The 12,944-nt window shown below is 44.2% G+C and overlaps 1 long non-coding RNA gene across 8 annotated transcripts in view; it reads right to left on the bottom strand.

Annotated features, from left to right (window-relative positions):
- The window catches only part of LOC144115824 (uncharacterized), a 35,408-nt gene extending 28,861 nt beyond the window's left edge, over window positions 1-6,547 (bottom strand). For 2 of the 8 annotated variants that reach the window (XR_013311564.1, XR_013311565.1), the window contains exons 1-2: window positions 3,148-6,547; window positions 1,720-1,793 (exon numbers count right to left, since the gene is read on the bottom strand). This is a non-coding gene — a long non-coding RNA (uncharacterized LOC144115824). Of the gene's footprint in view, window positions 1-515 lie in introns of those variants that run through there. The other 6 variants (XR_013311559.1, XR_013311566.1, XR_013311560.1 and 3 more) reach the window with 5 other exon arrangements.
- Window positions 6,548-12,944: the final 6,397 nt, after the last annotated feature.

The following is a 12,944-nucleotide window of genomic DNA, read 5'->3' on the forward strand; positions in this document are numbered from 1 at the left end:
AAATTTAAGAGAGCCACCTGCCACGGCAAGATTCAGTGATAGGTGGCATTTCGCTTTGCTACTACCTGCCACAGCTGGGAGGTGGCGCGTTACGCTACTAGCCGCCCTCCGGGATCTTCCCGTGGCAGCCACCTTCCAGTTTTCCATTCATCCGCTCTTGCCGTGGCAGGTGGCGTGTAATGCCGACTACGACGTGGAATCCAAGAACGGGTGGCAAAGAGTGGCGCTCTAAAATGGATGTGAAAAGTGTAGAAATGAAAAGTGTGCACATACCTCCTGCTCCTTTCTGAGAAAAGCCAACAAAAACCATCCTAATAATACTTCAATGCTAAACCGTATTTGGCTCACATGTACGAAGTTACAGCACCTCACACTACCAGCATGAAAAAAAACCAGTCACAAAAGACAAGGGACAGGAGAAGGAGTGTTCACGACTGGTCCAACGACTGGTCCTGTCGTTGTGGCGTGAACACTCCTTCTCTTGTCCCTTGTCTTTTGTGACTGTTTTTTTTTTTTTCAAGGTACAATGCACCAACTGGCCCGCATTTCAACCCTTCTGCATACCAGCATGACACAAAGGTGTTCTGTGATGCCTGCCAACTTCTAAAACATTCTGCAAGACGCATCAGACTTGCCTACTAGACTTGCTGAGCTATTGCTGGCACAGCAGTGCCACAGAAAAGGTTACTGCACAAACACGACTACCAGTTTGTTACTATCACTCAGCAATGCAATGGTGCTAATATCAGCAATCAAAACCTGCCACATTTAAGAACATGATTATTTATCCAGCAAAATGGCAAATGAGCTTCCATACGATAAATTCAGAGCCAACATCTCGTTGATGCAGCCAATATAAAGCTAACATCATGTGCTTGTAAACAACAAACGTATCCTTAAGGGACACAAGTGAACCATACAGCAGTGGTTTCCACTAATGATGCATATGCCTAAGTATGGCAGGAGTCTACTACTACAGCTTCGTTTACAGGAACCCAAGGTAAGTCGGGAAAAGGCCTCAACAAGAACACTTGTACTTGATGGCGAATTTTCCTGAACTTAATCTTGGTGAGTAAGGACCGGCGTAGGTACAGTAATGCCCAGTGTTAAGCAAGACAGAACATGCAAAAGTGCCACCCACAACTGTGGCATGCTCCCTCTGTCCCAGAAGTGCCAGTACAAAACAGTTTCCGAATGATCTGACTCTATGACTTGACAATGCTTGTGTGCACATTGCCAAGAAGATGGGGCTGAGCAACGAACTGCTTGCAATTTGGTTGACTTAGCCCGACCCAACGATTACTAAGCATTTACACAAGCCTGAACGGCCAACTTGACCCGACATTGTCAGGTTCATGCAAACACCTAGTATTACACATGTGTAAACCCATGCAAGAGCCAATTAGGTCACATACAGTCCCAGGAGTGCCTACTCCGTGGTCCATTTGCCTAAAATTTCGGGCACGGCGCGCCCAGATGACACCACAATTGATTAATAAAAGCATAACAGAATATTAACAAAAGCATTACAACAGCACACAGAGCTCATAACAGGTTTGAAAACACAAATGCTAGGCATTATATAACACTTTCTTCTAAAGCACGAAAATTCCCATAATTCCGCCCTCCTGCACTTGCTGCAATAGGCTCTCGAATTTGCATGCGTGCCATGCAAAAGCTCTTACGAGTCTCACTGCCCAGCAGGTGGTTACAACATACCGCATCACCAGCAGCCTTCACATGCATTCGCACTTCACTGGCTTCCTTGAGAACTTCGCTCACAGCTATACCATCTGCAGACAAGTAGGGAGTTCCGAACAAAGCTCAAAATCACACAGCCCGCCACTTCAGCCACCGGTGCAAAACCAGCAGAGCACAGTGCGGCCAGTGGAGTTGATGCGCGCTTGGTGCAGTCTGGCACAGCTGTCTTCACAACGTGCAACTTACCGGAATGCACCCAGCATGCCTCCTGACTTGCCTTACTAACGCTGAACACTAGTTAATTTCAGCACTACCTTCCCTCTTTTCCCCTTTCCTCTAGTCACGAAATTCACAGCAAAAACGACTCCAGATTCTTTTCCTCCTTACTCTGCTTGATTACAACTAAACCCTAAGATGCGCGACCATTTTTTGACAGTCTTCTAAATTAGGCTGGCAAGTATGACCATGCCAGCACAACTCCATCTAACGTCTGGTCTTCTGGTTATGTTGATGTTTGCTGCATTCACCAAAAATAAAATCAGATTTACAAATTTTTTCGAGCACTCGATTCAAACTCGTGATATAAACATAGAGAAGGGCTCCGTGATTACTGTTAGAAAGTGAATAGCAATGTTGTCTGGCTTTGGTGCACTGCGCTCAAAAACTTGGCACAGGTTGCTTGTAAAAACGGCCAGGATGATGACACTTCCATTTCACCTTTTGGCCTATTATAGCCTATAAAAGCTTCATCCTCAGCAAAAGCAGCCCCTTTTCATTAGAATGACGTAACCTATCATTGCTATGACCCAACTCTAATGTGTCCTCCTTGGTATCCCGTGAAGTCTGGCCGCACTGAGCTGCTCTGTAACGCAGTAAGCATAGCGCGGAAAGAACGCAGGACGAAGAGGAAACAGGACAAGAATAGTGCTTGTCCCCTCTCGTTCTTCCCGCGCTATGCTCACTGTGTTACAATGAATTACCAACCTGCCCAAGCCTATTCCATTCTGAGCTACTCTGCTTTGTTATTACCAACTTTCTTTACATTGAACAAAAAGATGCAGGACACGAAGAATCACTCGCAGCTGAAGTCTGACAAAATGCGACACTTGTACATAGCATCAGAGTATGCATGGTCTGGGCACCTGTCTATCACCTACTTGATACACCAGTTCTGTCCCCACTCATAAACACCCAAACACTTGCTTCAGTCTCTTTAGCAATGAAGGCAAACACACTGGCTTACACAAACATCGAAATTACTTGCTATTACATCTTAACAAAAGTGTTCAGTGTCACATTGTTACTATGCTATATTAATTTATACATGCCACCACATCATCTTTGGCAGACAATAAAAATCTCGCTTTTCAACAGTATGTGGGCAGTCACTGATTGCACAAACCAAATATGACTGTATACCAACAGAACGTGAACTCACAGGATTACCTTAGAACTCCTACGTCGATGAAAGCGTGCAGTGAACATGGAAACACTTTTCACTTTTTCAGATGCGCCGCTCAGCGTGTGCACACGCATTCAGTACACTCTGCCTGCGCCATGAAGGAAGACGGGTCACTCGGCCCCAAGAGCAGAAGTACGCATTGCCAGTGCATTCCAGAATACTCAATTCCAATAGCTACTATACGAGACGTAAGCACGGTTTTCGATAATCCAGCGTTCGCACTGTGCAGCTTTATTTCTTCGCTCTGTCCCAAGCATTGGGACCGCTGAGGTGGTTGCAAGCTACAGTCGGGTAAGCCTTGCGATTGTTCTGCCGACAATTGCTTCACTCTGCGATCTGGCAGATCAATGCAATTTCGCACACAAGCACCCACAACAGTCGTCAATCGGTACTGTCGACATTTGGTGTCCAGATCAGTGCCTTGGACTGTTAGAGGGCGGGCTAGAAAAGACATGCTGCAACGTTCTCCAACCCTTGCTCCATGAGATAGTCACGGCGATGACGTATCACAGCCTACACACTGCATCGTGATGATTATAACAAGAGCTATATGTACAGATCTTTTCCGCAATGAGCTTGAAACACCCAGATCTGGGACGCCAATACTGGACGGCACGCGCTTGCATCCTGTTCACTCACCTTTAGGGGCGCATGGGAGGTAAACACGCATTCTACGGGCGGTCTGCTGGTCACAAACAAAAAGGGCAAATTTAAATATCTACACAGGCCACAAAGACGCGACGCCGGCGAATTCTTCACTCGCAACGACCGCCGACCGCGATTCGAAGCACGTAAACAACCGCCATGTTGTATTTTTTCTTCTTAGCTCACTGACTGTAGGGGGCGCTTTAAGAGCGCTACCAGAGACTACGCATGGGAATATTGCAATAGAACAGAGGGCAGCAGAAAGGGAGGTGGAATTGGGGCATTCATTCATAAAAGTATGAATTTTCAAAGGGTTAGACTGGGATGCAGGGAACATTTATGGCTAAAAGGAACAGTGGCAGGCAAGCAAACACTCCTTGGCTTTGTATACCTGTGGACAGGGGTTAATGCCAAAGAGGAAAACAGGAAAATGTTAGAATGTATTGCAAGCGACATTGATGAGCTAGGAGGACAGGGCGAGATAATTATATTAGGCAACATGAATGCACACATAGAAGACCTGGATGGGTACACGGATTCGACAGGAAGCATGCTGCAGGACATGTGTGACAGGCATGATTTAGTTGTATGCAACAGCACCGAGAAGTGCGAAGGGCTCATAACATGGGAGGCGGGGAGTCTGCACTCGACGATAGATTATGCACTAATGTCACAGAGGATGTATAACAGATTAGGGGTAATGAGCATAGATGAAGATGGTTCCAGAAGTCTAGGTAGTGACCACAAGCGTATCAAGTTGAGCTTCAGAAGAAAAAGCAATGTAGGACTGAATCAAGATAAACAATCAGGGGGAAATTTTTACTCAGAAAAGCAATTGGAAGTAGCAGCCAAACAAATCGAGAAAGTAATTTTTGAGGATAGTGAAACAGAATGGACTTTTACCAAATTAACTCGATTACTGGAGCTAGAGCTAGCTAAGGTGCGAGTAAAGCTAAAAGGGAAAAGATGCAAACCCAAGAGTTGGTGGGATGAGGAGGCCAAGAGGGCAATAGAAAAGCGCAAGGAAGCATCCAGGGAACACAGATATTCCAAAAAGAGGGGGGAACCAAAACCCGAAGTAGACAGAAAATGGGACACCTTCCTAAAGTGTAGAAGGGACGCATCCTATTTGATTAATGAGAAAATTAGAAGAAAGGGTGCCCAATGGATGTCAAAAGTAAATAAAAAGGATAGAAAAGCAGCCCAAAAATTCTGGAAACATCTAAATGCAATGAGTAATAAGACTAGACTAGAACAAAGGTTTATTGTTACAGATGAGGGTATTCGACTAGAAGGGGATGAAGCAATAAAACACATAGGAACAAGGATGACGGAAAAATTTTCAGCAAAGCACGTGGTACATAATTTATCGAAGGAGGATAGACCGGTTACAGCAATAGCTTCACTTGAGCAAGGAGAGTGGGAAAGGGCAGAGAAGAAGGTTCCTAGTGGCACATCAACAGGACCAGATGGTATCCCGATTATGTTGATAAAGAAGTTAGGACCAAAATCCAAGCAAACATTAATACAGGTAGTGAATAAAATGATAGTGGATGAGAAAGCTCCCGATGAATGGCGATTAAGTAGAATGAACATGATATATAAGGGAAAGGGGGACAAAGCAGACGTAAGTAACTATCGCCCCATAACAGTGACATCTGTGGTTTACAGGGTGGTGATGCAAATTATAAAGGATAGACTGCAGGCTTGGGTGGAGAACGAGGGGGTGTTAGGGGAACTACAGAATGGGTTCCGGAAACAAAGGAGGTTGGAGGACAATCTATTTTCATTGACACAGTGTATAGAAATTGCGGAAAAGGAACATAGGCCATTATTGCTAGCATTTCTGGATATTAGGGGAGCCTATGACAACGTTACTCAGGAGCATTTGTGGGACATATTGGGCACATTGGATGTGGAAAATGGAGTAATTAATCTTTTAAAAGATATATATAGAGGTAACAGAGTGCTCATAAAATGGGAAAAAAATGTATCATGGCCTGTAGAGATACAGCGGGGGCTTAGACAAGGATGTCCTCTGTCCCCTTTGTTGTTCATGTTGTACCTGCAAGGTTTGGAGGCCAAGCTAGAGGGGAGCGGACTAGGTTTCAACCTATCTTTTTTCAAGCAAGGGGAATTGATTAAACAGACATTACCGGGACTAATATATGCGGACGATATAGTGATAATGGCTGACAACAAGGAAGACCTGCAGAAGTTGTTAGACATATGCAGTACAGAGGGAGATAGATTAGGCTTCAAGTATAGTAAGGAAAAATCTGCAGTCATGACATTTAATGAAGAGGGCGGCGAGCATAGAATACAGGAGTTCGTGCTAAAAGTAGTGAATGAGTACAAGTACCTTGGGGTGTGGATAAATAACAGTGTTGAGTATCTGACAGAGCATGAAAAATATGTAATGATTAAAGCTAGTAGGAATGCAGCTGTCATGAAAAATAGGGCACTGTGGAATTACAATAGGTATGAGGTGGTAAGAGGAATCTGGAAAGGGGTGATGGTCCCTAGCCTGACCTTCGGGAATGCGGTCCTGTGTATGAGGCCAGATGTTCAAGCAAGGCTGGAAATTAGGCAACGGGGAGTAGGGAGGTTAGCTTTGGGAGCACATGGCAATACACCAAATCAGGGGGTACAGGGTGATATGGGATGGGCGTCTTTCGAGAGCAGAGAGGCTAGCAGTAAGATAGCATTTGAGGAACGATTGAGAAGGATGGAGGAAAAGCGGTGGGCTAGGAAAGTTTTCAGATACCTGTGTATAAAGAACGTTGACACGAAATGGAGAAAGCGAACTAGAAAATTGACAAGCAAATATCTGGACAGCACTAAGGGGGCAAATCAGCAATTATCGGTTAAGAAAAAGGTTAAAGGAACAGAGAGAGCTTTGTGGAAAACAGGGATGCTGACGAAATCGGCACTAGAAACATACCGGACCTTTAAACAGGAAATTGTCAAAGAAAATATCTATGATAATTGTAGGGGAAGTTCTTTGTTGTTTGAGGCCAGGACTGGAGTTTTGCGGACTAAGACGTATAGAGTCAGGTACCAGGAGATAGACACTTTGTGCATTGCGTGCGGAGAGGAGGAGGAAACAGCTGAACACTTGATACTTTTCTGTAAAGGGCTTCACCCTACAGTGGAAGGCAGCGGGGCTGACTTACCCAAGGCACTGGGGTTTAGGGATAGTGAAGGGAAAGTGGATTTTAAGAGGTTAGAAGTAACCAAGCGAAGGTTATCTGATTGGTGGCTAAAAGCAAGACAGGAGTAAAATTTCACAAGACATGGCTAGGTGGCTTGAGCCACCGCCCGATGTAAAGGGTTCAGCCGTATCCATCCATCCATCCATCCATCCATCCATCATCATCATCGCGATCTTCCTCAAAGAGGCGCAAATAAAAATAGCCTATATTGGGAATAAACTAGAAAAAAAAAACAATGAGTTAGAATTTACATTATAAATAAGATAGTCACTTATGCAGCTGTCGATAATCAACACACTCATTGAAAGGAAGCGCCAATAAAATTGATACAGCAGTGTCATTCACGAAAATAAAACCAAAACATTATAAATATGTGCGCTTTCTCCAAAGCTGCCTGGTTAGACTAAAGCTGAGACGTGCGACCATGTTTAGCAGATTTCTAAATCGGCCCATAAAAAAATTAAGCAAAAAAAACTGTAATAGGAGCTGGAAACGTACGACACAAAAGGGTCAACGTTGCATGGTCAACAATATGCACGCTTTGTCTCTTGGTGCGCATCCAAGGCTTCAGTGCATGTCTTTTTGGTGTTTCAAAGCAGCACAGTCTTCTATCATTGTAGCGGATAGAACCAAACCAAATGTAGTGTCATGAACAAAGCAGTCACATAATTTTCACTTATACGGCTCAAAATCACATTATTTGTTATTCGAGTTTAGTTTCAATGACATGAAGCAACCACAAGTACCATTATAAAAGGTACTTTTCATCAGAGCACTTCGGATGGACTGGAAGCCTCACTCCCAACAGTGTACAATAAAACCACTCACACTAATCATGTTAATTGGCAGTAATGTGTACTTTACACTGCAACAGATGCAAGTCAAAAGATTTGACCATTCAAAATCATAGTGTGCTGATATATTGCTGCAATCTTCAACATAATCATGCTTGCCATTACAATGAAAATGACTCATCAGCACATGTAAACACGAGAATTTTTTGCTTTACACACATTTTGACACCACGCCTAGTTCACTACTTATAGGCTCCGTACAGTCAAGTTTAGTCACGAGCCCTGCGCCAACTAGCGCAGCTTTCACAAAACTGTGGGGCGGGGGAGCGGAAGCGCCGTGTGCTGCAGCACTCTCTCAGATGCTTTCACGGCACTGCAACTATTGCGAGTACTAGCGGAAACGACCTAAGAAATTTCAGGAAGCAAAATACACTACTGCCGGTTATGCTGCGTCCAGAATTATTACAGCCGGGCAGGAAGCTTGGCATCAAAATGTGCAAGTTTTCTGGTAGGCTGCACGACCGAGAGGTGGACTGTAGCAGTACGGAGAGTCAAGTCAACAACCTCTGTCAAGTTCAACGTCAGTCATATTGCCGCGCATTTAAAGCTACATTTTCAAATTGCATACACGTTACAACTCCTGCAACATGCATTTAGAATTTTGATAGCGCTAGAGCTACTTTCTAATTGTGGGCATCTAACCGCACCTTCGGCGTTTGTGTGGCTTCTCACCGTGCTTTAGTTTCTTTGATGTTTGTGAACATATCAAACACGTACGTGCTGTCGGAATCAGAAGCTAACGTAATGCGAGGAGGGGGTGGGATTATTTCAGCACTGTGGGATTATTTCAGCACGCAAGCATATCACCTGAAATGTACGAATGCATGACGGGGCGTTCCTTCCACTGGTAATACCACCTAGCGACTGGGTAAGAGGTAGCGCTACAACTTCTTTTTAAATCCGAGAACTTGCATCCTGTAACCGTTGCTGCCAATAGCACGTACTGACGCCCACAAGTTTTCTGAATATCGAAATCACGAAAAAGCTGGATTTCCTCGCCTGCTGGAGGAGGGGTGCACTGTGCAGTTCGTGCAGGGAAGTGTAACGAACATGTTCCAGTTTGTGGCTGCATGCTTAGATCGAGTGCCAAGCAATTGGGCTTTTTTTAAATCTGTATGTCCCATAAACTTTAGTGTTTGCCTGTGTTGCGCGGCTTACGCATACCGCGCCATAGTGCAAGTTAGCTGTTGTCGCTTTATTTCATCTTATTTTATATTCAGAGCGATGGCTGCAAATTTGTGTCGAATTAGTCAACAAGCATCTACACTAACCACCTCGTGAAAATATGCAAAAAAGTGCAATTTGAACGCATGCCAATTACTACAGTTAGCCGAGTCTATGCAACCAAGAGACCTTCAAGAGATGATAGGTATCTGACATGTTTCATACACCATAATCGTCCCTTAACAACCATGGTATGCACTACTCATTGGAGTCCTACATTCCACTGATGCCAAAGAGTGAATTTCCGCAATAAAATAAAGCGCAACTGAATTAAGCCCTTCAGAGCGGTGGGAACAACGCACTGTTAAAAGCCTTTAATAGGCATAAAACCAGAAAAGGCCACTTGCGACATTGGAAAGCACAGCGCATGATGCAGCAAGAACACGGCCGGCGGTCATGTACAAAACGCAGCAAGGACTTGAGAGCAAGTAGTGCAGCCAGCGTGTTCGCCTTCCCAGTATCGTCATACCTGCCACGGTAGTGCTGAAAGCAGTGCTGCTCCGCAGCGCTCTCTGGCCACTGTATGGAGCCTGTGCTACTTACATTTATTTACATGACAGGCATGAATGCACACATGCATGCCAATCATAGCATGGGTGGCATGCATATGTAATAGTTGATATGCACCTCGTCAACACCACATATTGTGCATTTGCACACACAAATACTCATGAAAATTTAAGATAGGTAAATTTAATGAAACGAGGGAAAAGAGGTCGGCCAGAAAGATTGATATCTGGCCTGCTTCTCTGCACTCAGGAAGGGGAGGAGGAGAAGAAAGAGGGTCCTGATGGGTGCCGATCTGGTGAGAAGAGAGGTGAGAGTACGTGTACGCACATCTGATGGCGTCAAAATTCAAGAGTGCTAGCAATTACTGCAGCTTAAATGGTCAAGCACACAGAACACACACCAAAGTTATGGTATGGTATGGAATATGAGGTTTAATGCCCCAAGGCAACAGGGTTATAAGGGATACCATAGTGCAGGGTTACGGATTAGTTTTGACCACATGGGGCTCTTTATCGTGCACTGATATCACTCAGTACACAGGCGCCTTGCCTTTCACCTCCACTGAAACACGGCTGCCGCAATTGGGATTGAGCCCGTGTCCTTGGGCTCAGTTGTCAGGCACCCTAACCATTCAGCCACTGTGGCAGCACGACGGTGGCGGCATAGTGTACTTTTACTATACCTGCAATGTAAAAATTAACAAAAGGCAATTTACCCACTTCATTTAAATTATTACAATTGCCCAAAGCCCTCCTTGGTTTCCATTGCTCTTGGTTTGCTACACACTTGAGCCTTTTAATTTTTCGTCAGTTCAGGTCCCGTGAGGCATGCAAAAAATTGAGATATAATCGTTGCCAGTTCACTTTATGTCATTCCAACTCTTCGCAGGTTTGTGTACGAGTTGATATAAATAACAACGAACAAAGTTGTGACAATACTGCAGTCTTTGCATGCCTCACGTGACCTGAACGCACCGCTGACTTCATAGTCGTCGTTCGGTTGTTTAAGCTAAACAGTGTGAGAGAAAAATACAGTTATAAATATAGTGTCTCTTGTTGGAGCAATCCATGCAGTTGTCTAGGTTTTCCAAGCTACTGCGAATCATTCTAACTGAAAGAAAACAACTAAAATTTTGGTGCCTCTGCTCCTTTAATACCTACTGGGCCTTAACAATATAAAACGCACCTAAACATATCAGCAAACTGAGCTGTCTACCTTCAAAAATGTATCGATAAGCTCTTTTCTCATTGCACTTTTAACCACGTTGCCTCATACTTGTGGTGTGCATATGTTCTGACTGTGCATGTTACAGAACCAGTAATTCAGAAACCAGCAGATCCATCCATTCAGCAGCATGTCAAGTGAGGAAGTAAAAATAGAATGCAGATAGAAAGGAAAGGCACACAGTTTTTTCAGACCTTCCAAGTTGAAGACTTCATACTCATATGTGGCCAATTGTAACTGTTTCCTTATTGAAATTGCACTCCAGTCTAGACGTTTGCCTTAAACCATAGAAAAATTTGTCAACATGCTTCCTTCTACAAGGAATAACCAAATATAAGTAGACAAGCCATGCTTACATTTTCATGCATTTTTAAGCTCTTCACTATATGCACAGAAGCATGTCACATGTATGATGTGTTGATATTGGTTTATGCTGGTTCTTCACTTTATATTAAAAGATCATGGCTACTCTTTTTTTTAGCGTCCATTGCCCCATCGAGCTGCCATCTAAGGTGCAAGCTCATTTGAAGTTAAAGGTAGCTTGCCTAGTCACTTCTGAGTACCCATTCCAAAAAAAAACAGATTTTCCCCTCAAAAGTGGCAACATGCTGTAATACCAGGCATGCAATTAATGTGACACCTCATGCACTTCGTAATGATCCATTGACCTACATAAGGCCAAGCCAGCATGTTGTTCACGTACGTGCATAAATTATATTCACTTATACAGCGCTAACGTCAAAAAGAAACCCTTCTAGCTACAAATGCTAGCACAAAGTTCATGCAACAGATTACAGCATGCATGGCATCCAACGTCCATATGTACAGCATACTTTTACTAATAAGGCTAAAACAGCGCACCTCCACAAGGACAAAGGAAGATAAGACAAGACACAGTCTCGCCCTTGTACAGGTGTGCTGTTTTATCCTTATTATGCCATACTAACTAGCCTATCAGTCTGCGTTTTTACTAACTGCAGCAGCAGAAACAACAGCTGTGAAATTTGGAATGCATTCATGGTGTCTAGGAATTTAAGCTCAGAAAATGTTACACACAGAAGGTGCAATAGACTGCTCATTCAGAGTGTTTACTTTTCTCTCTGTATTATGTTTTACTTACCATGCAATAACCCAACGTTTCCAAGCGAACCCTAAGGCCACATTGTGCTGACTCTGGCTACGCAGATGCTGAAAGCCTGTCATGCCTCCCACATTATCACAAACCACTACAGGAATGACAGAGCCAGCAAAACAAGTTTTAGCCTTGTCTGGCTTCATTCCAATGCTGAACGTTAGAAAAAATACACCAAGAACCATGTTACTTTCACAAGTTCTACTTATAGGTTATAAAAACACCTCACTAACAGCTTTCACAGATATTACAAGGTTAGGTGGTGTGACCATACTACAAAATTCGCTAAAAGCCTATCAGTGAAGAAAGCGGCGTAGGGACCACAGCTCATATGTGGCACGATGCGTCGCGTTGCGTGAGGTTTCTCCGCGGGAAACGCTGCGGCGTCGTGCAAAGCAGCTGTGGCCTACCGTGTGCTTTGCGCAACATGGGCGTCAATGCGAAGTAATCCATTACAGCTTGGCTAGTTGGTGGTTAGACTTTGCAGGCATATCAAACATGTAAGACGGAAGATATGTCCTTTCACAGGCTAGTGCAGTACTTCTTGTCCGCCTTCCTTCGGTACACAAGTGCCTTTTTTGCGCATAGCTTGCCGCCGGTGGGCACATATGCAGGACTATAGGAACATGGTAAATACCACAACTGACAAATGGGATGACAGAATACAGACATCGCACAGGGCATAGAGATGACATTATGCATGCGAGGTTGCCGTATCAGTACGTACAGGTCCGAATCAGTTACGCGGAACACAAGGAAACCATAATTCTCGACACACTCATTCAATGCAGGCACCGCCTTGCCAAATGTAGTCTTTACGAGCTTCCCATATCATACCACTAGCTGGAACCGGTCGCACTGCAAGCTTACATAATAAAGACAGCACTAGGGCACAAGTCCGGACGTTAGCGCGGTCAATATCACTCGCCTTTGCGCTAACCTTCCATGCCTTTGACGACACCACTTCTTTCACACGT

This window comes from Amblyomma americanum, chromosome 1 (assembly GCF_052857255.1).
Source record: "Amblyomma americanum isolate KBUSLIRL-KWMA chromosome 1, ASM5285725v1, whole genome shotgun sequence".
Lineage (NCBI taxonomy): Eukaryota > Metazoa > Arthropoda > Arachnida > Ixodida > Ixodidae > Amblyomma > Amblyomma americanum.